This window comes from Lissotriton helveticus (genome assembly GCF_964261635.1).
Source record: "Lissotriton helveticus chromosome 1_1 unlocalized genomic scaffold, aLisHel1.1 SUPER_1_unloc_63, whole genome shotgun sequence".
Lineage (NCBI taxonomy): Eukaryota > Metazoa > Chordata > Amphibia > Caudata > Salamandridae > Lissotriton > Lissotriton helveticus.
This window is the reverse complement of record NW_027611707.1, coordinates 914693-928672: the sequence shown is the minus strand read 5'-3', so window position 1 is coordinate 928672 and position 13980 is coordinate 914693. Positions and strand designations below refer to the sequence as shown.

Sequence of the window (13980 nt, the reverse complement as noted above, 5' to 3'; positions counted from 1 at the left end):
ATCTCCCAGTTCAAATGTGCCTAAGACTGCTGCCAGATAAGGCCATTCCAGAGAGTCAAAGGCTTTCTCCAGGTCAAGAACTAAGCAACCCGACCTAGGCCAACTATGCGTTGCATAATGCTGTATTCTAAAACATTATGAATATTAAGAGAAGTGCACCGGGCTGGAACATACCCGTTTTGGTCAGAGTGTACCAATGTTTTCACTACGGGAGATAGACGCCTTGCCAATAGTGATGCAAAAACTTTGTAGTCAGTGTTGAGGAGTGCTAATGGGCGATAAGAGCCCAATCTTCCAATTTAACCTTTTAATGGCAGACAGCAGCACACACAGAGGTCAAGGGTACTTACCCGAAATGCGTTTGGCGAAACATGGGCAATATTGCAAGCTAAGAGGATGGTGTTTTAATCTGCAGTCTGCCTAATAAAAGGAAAACCGACGTCGTGTGTGGCTCCTTCACTTTCTAGCACCTTCATATGGAATATATATGGCCTGCTCCGGCCAGGAAGGCGTCCCACTGCAAACATGCGGTCCGCGCCTAGAAACCTCAAAGGTGCGTGTGGAACGGAGTGTCCGTTTGGGGTGAGGCGAAAAATAATGCAGAGCTTAACATCACCTACAAAAGCTGCTTAATTAACTTTTTTATCAATTGAATTTTGGGAAGTATAAGCGGCATTCATTATGGTTGTGATAAGGCTGAACTGCACAAACCACAATGCTTAGCGCGAATACGCACATTGGGGCGTGACTTTAAAAATCAAACTAAAGTGCGACAACAGTTGTTGCCATTCTTCCATGCTGCCAGTGTTTGGCGAAACATGGACAATATTGCAAGTTAAGAGGATGATGTTTTAATCTGCAGAATGCCCAATAATGGTGTCAGTCAGGCCCCTGTAATGTAACGAAGGCTGTTTTTAAAATTACAACTTTGGCATCAAAGTAGTGCACAGAGACAGACACTACAGGGCTGGCTGCTTATCTAGAAAGCCACTTTTGGGTAGTTTGGGTGACGAGGATTTGGATGTTCATGAATGTTTGTGGCAGCGGTGTTAGACGCTGTCCATGATGCTGTTTGTGCTGACCCAGGAGTGGTGCAAGTTCACAAGGACTTCACAGATGGTCTCCCCTGGGACTGGTGCTTAAGTGCTGAGGTGTTTGGGTGTGCTCAAGTGTCGGCAGAGCTAGCTGTGGCTCTGGGTATGGTTATGAGACCCGATACTTTTGTGCTGCTTGGTAAGCCGAGACCGTGCTTGTTGAATATTCATCCAATGCGAGTGGTGAGTTCCGCATTGCTGGTCTGCCTGAAGTTGTGATGCTGCCGACAGTAGCGTGTCTGCTAAAAGCGGCGGCGTGGCTGGTGGAACTATAAAGCCAAATAAGAGAAAGTTATCTTCCGACACCGCAGTCTTCGTGACTGAGACCAGTAACACTGAAGACTCTGAGACTCATAGCAGTAATTTCTCCTTTCAGAGCGTTATTGCTGCAGATGGAGTGAAGCCCAGAAGTAAGCACATTACTAAGGTACGAACAAAGATTAATGTTTTTCATTTGTATTAACTGTTCCTCTTTTGCAGCATTTGGAAATGCATTTTCAAGTTGTGATGCTTTTTGTTTAGTTTTTTCTTGTAGGCTGATACCTTTGGTTTAAAGGGAATGATGTTGTAGTGTGTGACCTTAATGCTGCAGTTTGCATTTCATTACCATAATTTTCTTACCCTGGAGAATCTCCAGGGTGTAGGAGGTTTGCTGTTCCAGAGTTCTTTCTTCAGCTTCTGGGCAGTTTTCGCCCTGTGGCGACCTGTGGTCCTGTTTCTCTGCTCTTCTTGTAGTAGCTCCTATCAGAGCTTCATCCTCCCGCCAACGATAATATGATGCCAGGCATCACCCAACACACAACACAGCCTATGAAGGGCTACGTCTATCTGCTCGGCACAGTTAGAGCGAGGATAAAGTTCTCCGGACCCATCAGGCTGTGAATGTAACCTAAGGGCTTAAGATGAAATGAAGAGCTTACCTCCTTCCTGAGTGTCTCAAGACTGCTGTGTGCAGACCCGATAGATGGCAGCACCCTGGAGTATGTATGTATAAATTAGATTATGTTGGAAGTAACCTGCAATATAGTGGCAGGAGGCACCCTTCCATAGAGTAGGATTTCTCAAAGTGTTTTATTTCCTGGCACATTAATGGAGTTAGTCTTTTAAAAGGCAGAAGAACAACACTGACCATACATTTCCTGGCACTGTCTTTAAATTGACATACACATTAGGAATGGCATTTAGTTCTGCTGGAATAATAACACAAGTTATCTTGCACTATATGATGTTGCACATATCTTTGGCTGCAATGCCTTCCATGTTTCATTCAAACATGCTTTCTACAGGGCACATACATGATTTGCTGCTGTAGAGAAATACTGCTCCTGTGTACTGTGGCAGACTCAGAAATATTGAAAATCTTCTTGATTTTTCTTTCAGCACTTCATAGTAAAACCTTTCACTTTTTGAGTCATACATTTGGCAGAAACATAATTTAGTACCATTAAAATAGTTGTGATGGGGAACATCCATGTGGGGTTAGGACTGGCTCGACCAGAGTGCTTGCTGACTCAGAGGAGTATGGAGATGACCCCCTTGCCTGGTCCGGTGTGGAACCAAGCCAGCGAGGCTTTGCTGCAGGCTCATTTGCCCTGATAGCTGGTCAACAGCCCTAGGAAACATGTGCTTTTAAGACAAGTTGCGTTCACTCACCTGAAGGTGACATGCTTCATTATTGGGCTATACTCCTCACCAGCCCGGCGCTACAATGCCTGGCGGGCACCACAAGAGGGCACTTTGTCGGAGATCTTTTATTAAGTACGCCGGATGAGCATAGTAGGACAGAGGATGTTGTTTCATCAGATGTGAGATTAGTGAAAGTATGAATATAAGATCAACTATCGGCCAGTTGCCACAATATAGTTAATGTGATCTTCCTGGCCCATGTTGAGATTAAAAACAGTGGCAGAGAAATTGAGGAATTAATGCCCCTATCACTGTGTGAAAGTATCGATCACCTATGGACCTGCTGGTAAGCTGGGGTCTATACTTCAGGTCAACTTTTTTCATGCCTTGTGTAGTCATGAAGCAATCAGGTGGCATTTCATCAGGACCAAATATGGGAAAATTAGTAAATGTGACCTAATCTTCTCCACAGCGTAAGGAGGTCTGTAACACAAAGCCCTGCACTGTGCATAGGTGATAAGGTGCCTAGTACCATATTACTACTACAGGTGAGCGCTGTCTAACAGAGTGCACTAGATACGGTAACATTGAAGAAATCAAACTTCATTCTCAGGGGTCTCACTAATACAAAGAAGAATCTGACATAGAAGCTCAAATATAAAAAGAACATCTTTATTAAACTCAAATAAGTGAGACTACGTCACACAGAAACCTTAGCAACTGAATGAGGCAGTCTGAGGAGTACAGAAAAAAGAGGCATTATATATGCTTAGGGTTACAAACTCAGCATAAAAGTAAGGGGCAGTCCTAGCTCATACAAGCATGCAAAAATGCCTAACATGGACATGCAAGATCTGCCAAATATTAGCCAATAGGAAAACATTCAAAACAAGGCATCATGTAACCAGAACGTCCCCCTTTTTGCCCAACCCCATGAGTCAATCAATGACAGCACCTATAGGTCAATCAGTAATGGCAGACATGTCTGTATGCTTCAAAAGAAAGGTTGTGTAATAGGAAAACACAGGGAGAGAATAGCGAAGGCCAAAAGATGAGATACGACAAGAGAAGAATACTAAAGGCTAACAGATAGTTGATACAGGAATTAGGTGGTCCAGACAAGGATTAGTTTAGGTCGGCTGGTGTCTGAGATGGGTTTCAAGACAAGGACGGAGGGCATTTTCAACATGTTGCAGTCCAAAGGGCAGAGACACTTCGTGAATCATGCAGCCTTTGTAAAGGCAACACAAAATGAAGTTGAATGTAAAATGGAGTCGAAATTAAAGAACCTCCACCCTCCTAAAATTCAGGGCATATTGACTTGTCCAATAGTGAGAACGCCGCATCAGAGGGGAATTGGTTTGAAAAGCACATGCTTCCTAGGGTGTCTGCGTTCAGTTAGAGATAATGTCTGTGGGGCTTAACCTCTAGAACAGTATACTGTGAGTTGATTTATATGAAGAATGTGTATACTGGACTGTCATTTTCCTCGTCATCTCGTATGAAATGTAAAATAAAACACAACACACCGGGAGGCCAACAAATCTATCATACATTTAATGCAAAAATAGCAAAAGGCCAAGCAAACTAACAAGTGACAATTGTCTTTGCAATGGACGAGAGCATCCACCCTAAAGCAAGTTGGAGTATATAATGCTAATGCTCCCCTTGTATTTTTATACACTTTTCTCCTAATACAAGTCAATGAAACATGAACACGTGATAGAAACAGTTACTGAAACAACACTAATGAGTAGGAGGCAGGATCTTCTCTCGAGAGGAATGTGAGGAGTCACTGAGTTGCAGATCAAAGATACACAGACAAGCTGCAGAACTCACTGTTTCTGGAAATAACACTTCTGTTTGTCAATATTCAATTTACTACAAGATGCAGGAAAGTGTGGAGATGGACATCACTAAATAAAATGGTTCCGGGCCCTAATAGAATCATATAACTTTGCAGGCATATTAAGGCGAACAGACACATCAAATTAATATAAGAATATTGTAATTTGGTAATGTAATATATCAATGCACGTTGTGGCATTCACCTGTAACCAATTATCGGTGTTAAAGAAACCAGTATATCCAGTTATGCTTTCTCAATTCCTTCTTCCTAGAGGCCACCACTGCTGCTATCCAGCTGTATTCAGCCGTGCCTCCTGTGACCTGGAATCCTGCATTTAATCAATACCAAAGGTCGTCAATGATGCTAGCCAACTCCGGTCACTGGTGCCACTCGCACCCCACCACCCTTGGGCCTGTTCTTTTTTAGCTAGCTCCAGTCAGTAGTGGCCCCTTGGACCTGTATGTAAGCCTACTAGCCAGCTCCTGTTAGTACTGGCCCCTGGGACATGTTATCATTCTAGCCAACTTGAGTCATTAGTAGCACCTTGGGACTAGTGATCATACTAACCAGCTTCAGTCAGTATTGTCTCCCCGAGACCTATTATCCTGCTAAGTAACTCCAGTCAGTAGTGACCCCTGTACCTTACATCCTGCAAATATTCAAAACCAGAGGTTAACTCTACTGCCAACCAGTTCCAGTCAATATTGACATGTATTGTTACCCTGCTTGTAATGAATAACAGAGGCTAGCGTTGTTGCTAGCCAGCTCCAGTCACCAGTGGCCCGTCACATTTTATCCTCAATAGGATCAATGACCAAGGCCTGTGCAGCGGCTAACCTGCCCTAGTCAATAGTGACCTCCCAGACCTGTTATTCTGCATATAATCAGCAAGGCTTCGGCCCTAAATAACACTCACCCCACATAGTATATTAGCAACGTAATTTATTTACATCATACAGTAGGTATCGCACTCACACAATCCCAAAAACAAAGAAAATCAAAAATTGCCTAACTATTCAGCACTCCACCATGTCAAAAAGACCAAATCATACCAAGCACTATAGCCTGCCACATCACATCTAATGGCACACTCATCCACAACATGACAAGATACCACGGCAGGGATTTGGGGCCAATAATCCTCTTTTCGAAGCATGTATGCTGTAGATGCACATGCTTTGCATACTCCTGCCATCTTGTGTTGGGTCCGGATGTTTGCAAGTTGTTTTTCTTTGAAGAAGTCTTTCCAGTCACGAGGTAAGCTGACTCCACCTTTCGGTGATAGTGCGCATGGGCATCGACTCCACTGTTAGATTGTTTTTTACCCCAAACGGGTTCGGATGTGTATTGCTGGGCTCCAAAACCTCTCTTTGGGTTCCCCGCAGTCCACTCTCCCCTCAACAGTATTGTTTCAGTACCCGTTTCCCTGTTCTCCGCGTTTCAAATAGATCGACAAACTCTCCATTTTCAATAGAAAACCATGCGGGCAACCTTTGGGCCTTGCTGCTTTGGGCCAGGCATCTGCAAATGGAATGGACTTCATTCTATTTCTGTCCTGGGTGCCACGCCAAGTACCCTCGCACCGACGTACATCAAGTTTGTAACCTGTGCCTCTCTCCGGAGCACAAGGAGGAAGCCTGCGTCGCTTGTAAGTCGTTTTGGTCCAAGACGACTCTACCCGATCACCAGGCTTGATGACGAGAGCGGCAGCGTCAAAGCATTCAACTCACTCTGGATATCTTCGGGGAAGAATCTGAAGAGATAGGATCGTCTGCCATAGAAGAAGAGGCCCATCTCTATGACAGAGCGCAATCGTTGGGGCATGCTGGGGCAGCCATGTGATTACAATTCTACCTCATGCCAGTTCCATAGGCGACTGACCAAATGTATAGGTTATCTTGCGCCCTTCTGGCATCTAAAGAGGCCTAATAAACAGTATTTGGGTGTCAGCTCAATACTTAGTTATGTGGCATGAACCATTTCTTCGACAGCTAGTTGCGAGAAGGAGTGTATTTCATCGCAGGACCATGGTTAATGTAAGAAATCAGCCCCCACAGTGTTGCAGCGCAGGCATATATCTGGGCAAGACCCGACCATTCGATGAAGTTGTTGTGGCGTTAAGTAGGTTCTTTGCAGAAAATTATAATGTATCAGTCGAAAATGGGCATTACTAGAAACCATGCGTATTAGTTCATAGGCCCGCTGCCAGTCTTGATCTTCCATTGGAATATAAGGCCCGTGTGTAGGGCCTACTGTACTTGATCACATTGTTCTGTAAAGATGCATATTTAGGTGTCTATACGCTCCATAGGTTAGCAGTATCTCAAGGGTTTGAGTATGCGGCAGAGCTGTCGGATGGCATGGCCAGGTGTGCTTAGTTGTGTCTGCCAAGCACCACATGTTGTTAAAATTGCCCCTGGCTTAGACCAAACTCTTTGCGGGCATGTTAAAGGCGATAAGTCTCATCTGGGTACAATTCACCCTATTGCTCGCATCCCCCTCCCTCCATGCCTGGAAGGACATACTGAGTGCCATCTGCCTGATTGGTTTTAATATCCAGATTGGGAGCTCCCTATGGAATGGTGCGCGCTTAAGTACTCTCACTACAAACCATTGCCATACTCTGTCCGTCTGTCGCACAATATATGGAGTATCTCTCGGTGTACCTGATTCCTCCATTAACAGCTGTGGCAGACAACCAGCGTCCACCATTCCCGCTAAGAGCCGCATTTCCCAACTAGGGTCTGTGTTGAGCCATTGAGCTGCGTGTTGCAATTGAACGGCATAATATTAGGGGTCCAAATGTGGGACCTCCGATCCCCCGCTGCATAAGTTCCCACTCTGCTATGTGTAATGGCCGTGTTGAACGATTTAACAAGACCATGAAGGCCATGATCGGTGGACTTCCTGAAAAACTCAAAAGAAGATGGGATGTCTTACTTCCATGCCTGCTTTTTGCCTATTGGGAAGGACTATAGAAGGCAGTGGGGTCCTCCTTATTTTAGCTTCTGTTTGGGTTTCCTGTCTGGACCACTGTGCTGTGTGAAGGAGGGATTGGAGAAATCTCTTGTTGAACCTTAGCAAGATATAGTGGACTCTGTGCTTGGCTTTTGCTCCAGGATGTATGAGTACATGCAAAAAGCATGCAAAAACATTGAGGACAGCCTAGAGCTCCAGAAGCTCTGGTAAGGCTAAAAGGCTGCTATGGTTGAGTTCCAGCTGGGCAGATGGTGTGGGTTTTGGGACCTGTGGCTCCTAGGGCTCTGCTAGGTAAGTGGAGTGGACCCTACCCTATCCTAAAAAGAATAGTGGCGGTCATCTACCTGGTAGACCATGGCTCTGACAGGAATCATAAGAGGGTCGTCCATGTCAACTGCCTCACACCCTACTATGACATGGCAGATGTGACCTTGCTCATGGTTACAGATGAGAACCAGGAAGCAAAGAGCGAACCTGTCCCTGACCTGTACAGCAATCCAAAAGGTGAGGCAGTGGAAGGTGCGGTCTTGTCAGACACCCTACCTGCCCATCAGGAGACTGATGCCAGGCAAGTCCTAAATCACTTTCCTGAGCTCTTCTTTTTGACCTCTCGCCGGATTAGCTGGTGTATCCATGCTGTAGATGCTGATGAAAGACTACCTTTCGAGAATAAAATATACAGGCAGACTGAACATGTGAAAGAGAGCATCAAAGCTGAAGTAAGCATGATGCTGAAATTGGGAGTTCTAAAGCCTTCCGAGAGCCCCTGGACCTGCCCAGTTGTCTTAATCCCCAAGCCTCATAGCCAGGAGGGTAAGAAAGAAATGAGGTTTTGTGTGGACTATTGGGACCTGAATGCTGTGACCAAAAGAGATGCATTCCAAACTTCATGGGCAGATGAACTTATTGACAGGTTGGGAGCAGTCAAGTATCTGAGTATGTTCGATCTCACATCAGAGTACTGGCTTATAGGTCTGACGACTCCAGGAGCTAAATAAATATCTGAATTTTTAACCCTAGATGGGAATTATCAGTTCACTGTAATGCCCTTTGGTTTGAAAAATGCATCTGCCACTTTTCAAAGGTTGGTGAACTAAGCCCTTGCTGGATTGGAATCGTTGAGTGCAGCATTTCTACACAATATTGCTGTCTTTAGCTCCACCTGGCAGGATCACCTGATCCACCTTAGGAAAGTACTGGAGGCTCTGAGAAGTGCCGGCCTCATTATCAAGGCATGCAAGTGCCAGATACAGCAGGGAAAGGTTGCATACTTGGGTCACCTTGTGAGTGGAGGCCAGGTTCAACCCTTACAACCCAAGATCTAGACCATTCTGGACTGGGTGGCTCCAACTACCCAGACTCAAGTGATGGCCTTCCTTGGCTTCCCTCGTACTATAGGAGGCATGTGAGGGATTATGGCACCATTGTGGCACCCCTCACAGAACTAACTTCCAAAAGAATGCCGACAAATAGTGAACTGGACTGTGAGCTGTCTAAAGGCTTTTGACACGCTGAAGGAAGCGATGTGCTCTGCAATTCATTGTGCAGACTGATGCCTCTGAACATGGTATAGGAGCAGTGCTATCCCAAAAACATGCCCAAGGTCAAGATCAGCCACTGGCTTTCATCAGTAGAAGGCTAATCCCCAGGGAGCGGCATTGAACTGCCATTTAGATGGACCCCTTTGCTGTGGTTTGGTCCCTTGAGAAGTTTAGGTCAAACCTCTTTGGATCTCACTTCCTAGTTCAAACCGACCACAGGCCTCTCCGATGGTTAATGCAAATGAAAGGTGGAAATCCAAAATGGCTAAAGTAGTCCATCTCCCTACAGGGAATAGGCTTTGAAGTGAAACAGAGACCTAGATCTGCCAATGCAGATGGACTTTCCAGGTTGTCCCATTTAGACGATGTTAAATGTTATGTTATGTTAAAAATACTTCTAAAGCGCGCGCACACCACAAGGTTTCATGGCGCTGCGGACAAGGGAGTCCTGCCACTAAGTGATTCATTCATAAGTCTGGCGAAAGAGCCATGTCTTTAAGAGTTTCCAAGCGCGGACTCGTAGCCCACGAATTCCCTGACAAACGCCACCTCGGCGAGGACTGAGGCCATGCCCCCTTTAAGGCCACGCCCCCTTGTCGCAGTACTTAAGCGCTGAACACAAGCGCCAGAGTCTGATACACGCGCACTCCTGAGGCGGAAGCCGGGAGCTTTTAAACTCTTAATAATTGAAATTGTCACTTTCTGTGTAATTCTTTTTAAAACTCACCGTGTGCTAGCAAAGCGCCAGGGCACTCATTCACACGAAGAGCACAGCGAGTAGCGGAGCAAGCGCTGACTCGTAGCCCATGAATTCCCTGACAAACGCCACCTCGGCGAGGACTGAGGCCACGCCCCCTTTAAGGCCACGCCCGCATCCACCTACATCATGTGTTGCCACCGGAAGCGCAGCGGACGAGCGCAGCGGGAGCGCCTAAGGCAAGCCCGTCTGCGCCCGTCCGCGCTCGGCCGGGCTCAGGGCCAGAACCCATGCCGTAGCCAGCTCCCACTAGGGTAAGATACTCGCGTCGAGACCTCCTTAGTCTCAGACCCACCAACGACAGCACGTGCAAATATGTTCATGACTTAGACGGACTATTTACTAGCTGTACACTCTGCCACCCAGTCCAGCTACAACTCACCATTCCACCCGTCTCACACCCGGGCCTTAAACTTGCCGCACTGAACTGCAGGTCACTCCCTATGCATGCTCTGCTCATTAACCACCTAATAGAAGACCACGAGCTGGACCTTCTGTTCCTTACGGAAACGTGGCTCACCGACCACTCGGACTCGGACGTGGTCTTAGCCCTTCCCCCGGGCTTCCATATTTTATTTATTTTGGAATTTTATAAAGCGCTTAGTTACGCTCACCGGCGTGTCCCTGCGCTAAAAATTGCTTTCGTAAGGGAGAAAAATAGAGGAAGAAGAGCTAGGGCAGTGCTAGGCGGAACAGATGTGTTTTGAGGGCTCTGCGGAATTTGGGCTCAGAGGGTTCCAGGCGTAGTTCAATCGGCAGTGCGTTCCAATTCTTGGCAGCAAGAAAACGGAACGATCTTCCACCCATACGGGCTTTGCGGATTTTGGGGACAGTGACCAAGCCAGTGTCAGAGGGTCTGAGCAGCCGCTCTGGTCTGTAGGGGGTAATAAGGCTGTTCAAAGGGGCGGGTGCTTTGCCTCCTAAGATACGTTGGCATACACAGAGGGCTTTGTATTTGATCCTTTGACAGATCGGTAGCCAGTGTAGAGATTTTAAGGCCGCTTTAGAGGAGGTACGTCGCGGGAGCCTTAGCACCAGTCTGGCTGCTGCATTCTGCAGCACCTGGAGACGGTTAATACTGCTGACCGTGCTACCCAGGTACAGGAGATTAGCATAATCCAGTCTTGATATTACCAAGGCATGCACGAGGGTCTGTCTGTCTCCAACAGGGAGCATATCAAGGACCTTACGCAGGGTTTTGAGTACTCCAAAACACATTCCCACTACCCGATTGATCTGGGGTTAAACGAAAGTTCGGAGTCAAACAAGACCCCCAGATTTTTGGCCTGTTGAGCTGGCCTAGGTGTAGGGCCCAAGCAGTCTGGCCACCATGCTGAAGACCACACAGATGGACTCCTTCCCACCACGAGCACCTCAGTCTTGGCGCCATTCAACTTCAGGCAGTTGTTAGACATCCAGGAGGCAAGCTCCTGCATGCCAGCACTGAATTTGACGACTGCAATGCTGGGCGCTCGCGATAGGGAGATGGCCAGCTGCGTGTCGTCAGCATAGGATACAAGTTGGATATCGTATCTCTCCACCATAGTGGCGACAGGAGATGCATATAGGTTAAACAGGGTGGGGCTAAGGGCAGAGCCCTGGGGAACCCCTTGGTCGAGATGGAATAACTTAGAGTAGCATTCACCCTGTCTGACCTGGAAGCCTCTTTCCATCAAAAAGGATTGAAGCCATCTAAGTGCCCTCCCGTTGATTCCTCCTGTATTGAGACACTGTAGCAAGATGGAGTGTGCTACAGTCCCAACCACGCCCATCTGGCAGAGGAGGCGGACTGGCCATCCTCTACCGGGATCACTTTTCCCGTAGAACCAACGATGCCCACATCCTGGACTCTGAAAGCCTGCATTTTACCATCCAGCTAGCGCCGACTAGTACGCTGTCAGGCCTCCTAGTATATCGCCCCCCTGGCCATTTTGGCCCGTTTGCTAGCGCTCTCCTAGAATCAATAGCATCTCTGGTCCATTCCACCTCCAATTTCTCTATACTAGGAGACCTCAACATCCATTTCGACGACCCCCTGGACACAGGGGCAGCCGATTTGATCTCAGACCTGGTGGCCTATGGCCTCCATCTTACCAACTCTGGAGCCACACACATTAAGGGTCATCTACTAGACCCTGTGTTTACCAATATCCACACCCTACAAGCCAAAGAGTCCCTCCCCCTCCCGTGGACGGACCATTTTTTGGTCCCTCTCCGCTTACCAGGGGCACTCAAGAAACCCCACAAGCCCGCCACCTATACCAGGGATAGAGCATGGTCCAGACTCTCTGCCGAGGACTGGGCCAGAGCCCTGAACTCTACAACCCCTAGTCCACCGGTTGACCCTGTCACTGCGGACAGAAAGTTCAGGGAGTGGATCTCCACCTCCCTCGACTCTATCCTCCCCATAAAAACTCGTGAGGATAAAAACGGGAAAATAGGATCAGCCCCATGGTATAGCCCGGAACTCAGAACTCTCCGCAAAGAGTGCAAAAAAGCGGAGCGACTATGGAGAAACGACTGGCTTCATGCTAGCAAGGACGCCTACCGTAGGTCGGTGAGAACCTATAAATCCACCCTGAAGCTCACTAAAGCCGCCTACTACGACACCAGAATAAAAAATTCCACCAACTCGGCGAGAGAATCCTACCTCATCGCCAAAGAACTCCTGAAAATACCAGCGCCCGCCTCTTCCAACATACCCCCTCCGGACAGAAGTGATGAACTGGCAACCTACTTTGACTCCAAAATCGCCCGTATCCTAGTCTCCCTCCCTCCTCCCAGTCTGCCTAACCACACGGACAATGATGCACTTACCAACCATACTGGAAACATCCTGCACCCACAGTTGACCGCCTTTAGGGCAGTATCATTGGACGAAGTAGGAACAACCCTGGCCAAGATGAAAAGCGGCTCCCCCCTTGACCCCGCACCCATCAGATTCCTGAAAGCAGTTGCCCCTACCATCTTGCCCACCATCACAGAGCTGATTAACATCTCGCTATCCCAAGGCTCTGTCCCTCCGAGTTGGAAGAGTGCTGTAGTCAAAGCTCTTCTTAAGAAACCTCAACTGGACCCCGACCTGGCCTATTATCGGCCAATCTCGCTTCTCCGTAGCATCAGCAAAATAGCCGAGAAACTGGTCAATGCCCAACTGTCCAAGTTTGTTGAATCAAACAACCTTCTGCGTCGGTCCCAAACTGGGTTCCGTCCGGGCCACGGCACAGACACCGCCCTCCTCGCTGTCATCGAGGAGGCAAGGTGCATTTTGGATTCAGGAGGGTCAGTGGCAGTGATCCTCCTGGACCTCAGTGCAGCCTTTGACACGGTGAGCCACCGTGTCCTACTCCACCGGCTGGCCGTGGCAGGACTCGCGGGCACCGCGCTCGCCTGGATATAATCTTTCCTATCAGGGCGCTCGTTCCAGGTATGGGACGGCAATTCCCACTCAGCCCCTCTTCCCCTCACTAGCGGAGTTCCCCAGGGGTCTTCGCTAAGCCCCACTTTGTTTAACGCATACATGGCCCCTCTCGAGGCTGTCGTCACCCCATTCGGAATCAAGATAGTGAGTTACGCGGACGACACGCAACTGGTCGTCAACGGATCGAAAACCGAAGTCATGCTCATGGGCAAGAAATGGACCACCATTCCCCCATCGGTCTGGCCGGACGTTTTCGGCGAGGTGCCCACCCCGAAACAAGAAATCAAGACCTTGGGAGTCTGGCTTGAACCGGAGCTGTCTATGAAGACCCAGGCAGCCAAAACAGCAGGCACCTGCTTCGGACTCATGCGTTCCATCCGCAAGATCCTCCCACTACTCCCGCCCCTATCAAGGAAACTCTTGGTTCATGGTCTGATCCTTGCTCGGCTAGACTACAGCAACGCTGTCTATCTTGGAGCCCCTGAATCTACCCTGGCAAAACTCCAGCGAAATCAAAACGCGGCTGCCCGGCTCCTTATGAGCCTCCCCTCCAGAGCCTCTGCCAGACCAGCGCTCAAGGCCCTACACTGGCTTCCAGTGCGTCAGAGGGTAGAATTCAAGGCGTTGTGCACCGCCCACAAACTCCTCAATGGTCTTGGCCCTTCTATCCTGAGAGACATGGTCACCCCATACAAGGCCCCCAGACTTCTGCG

At 48.1% G+C, this 13980-nt stretch overlaps 1 protein-coding gene across 1 annotated transcript in view; it reads left to right on the top strand.

Moving 5' to 3' along the window:
* The window catches only part of LOC144806331 (uncharacterized), a 438966-nt gene that overhangs the window by 374645 nt on the left and 50341 nt on the right, over window positions 1-13980 (top strand). The window contains exon 6 of the mRNA XM_078672719.1: window positions 1471-1521. The gene's annotated coding sequence lies outside the window, so the exon portion shown is untranslated. The remainder of the gene's footprint in view (window positions 1-1470; window positions 1522-13980) is intronic.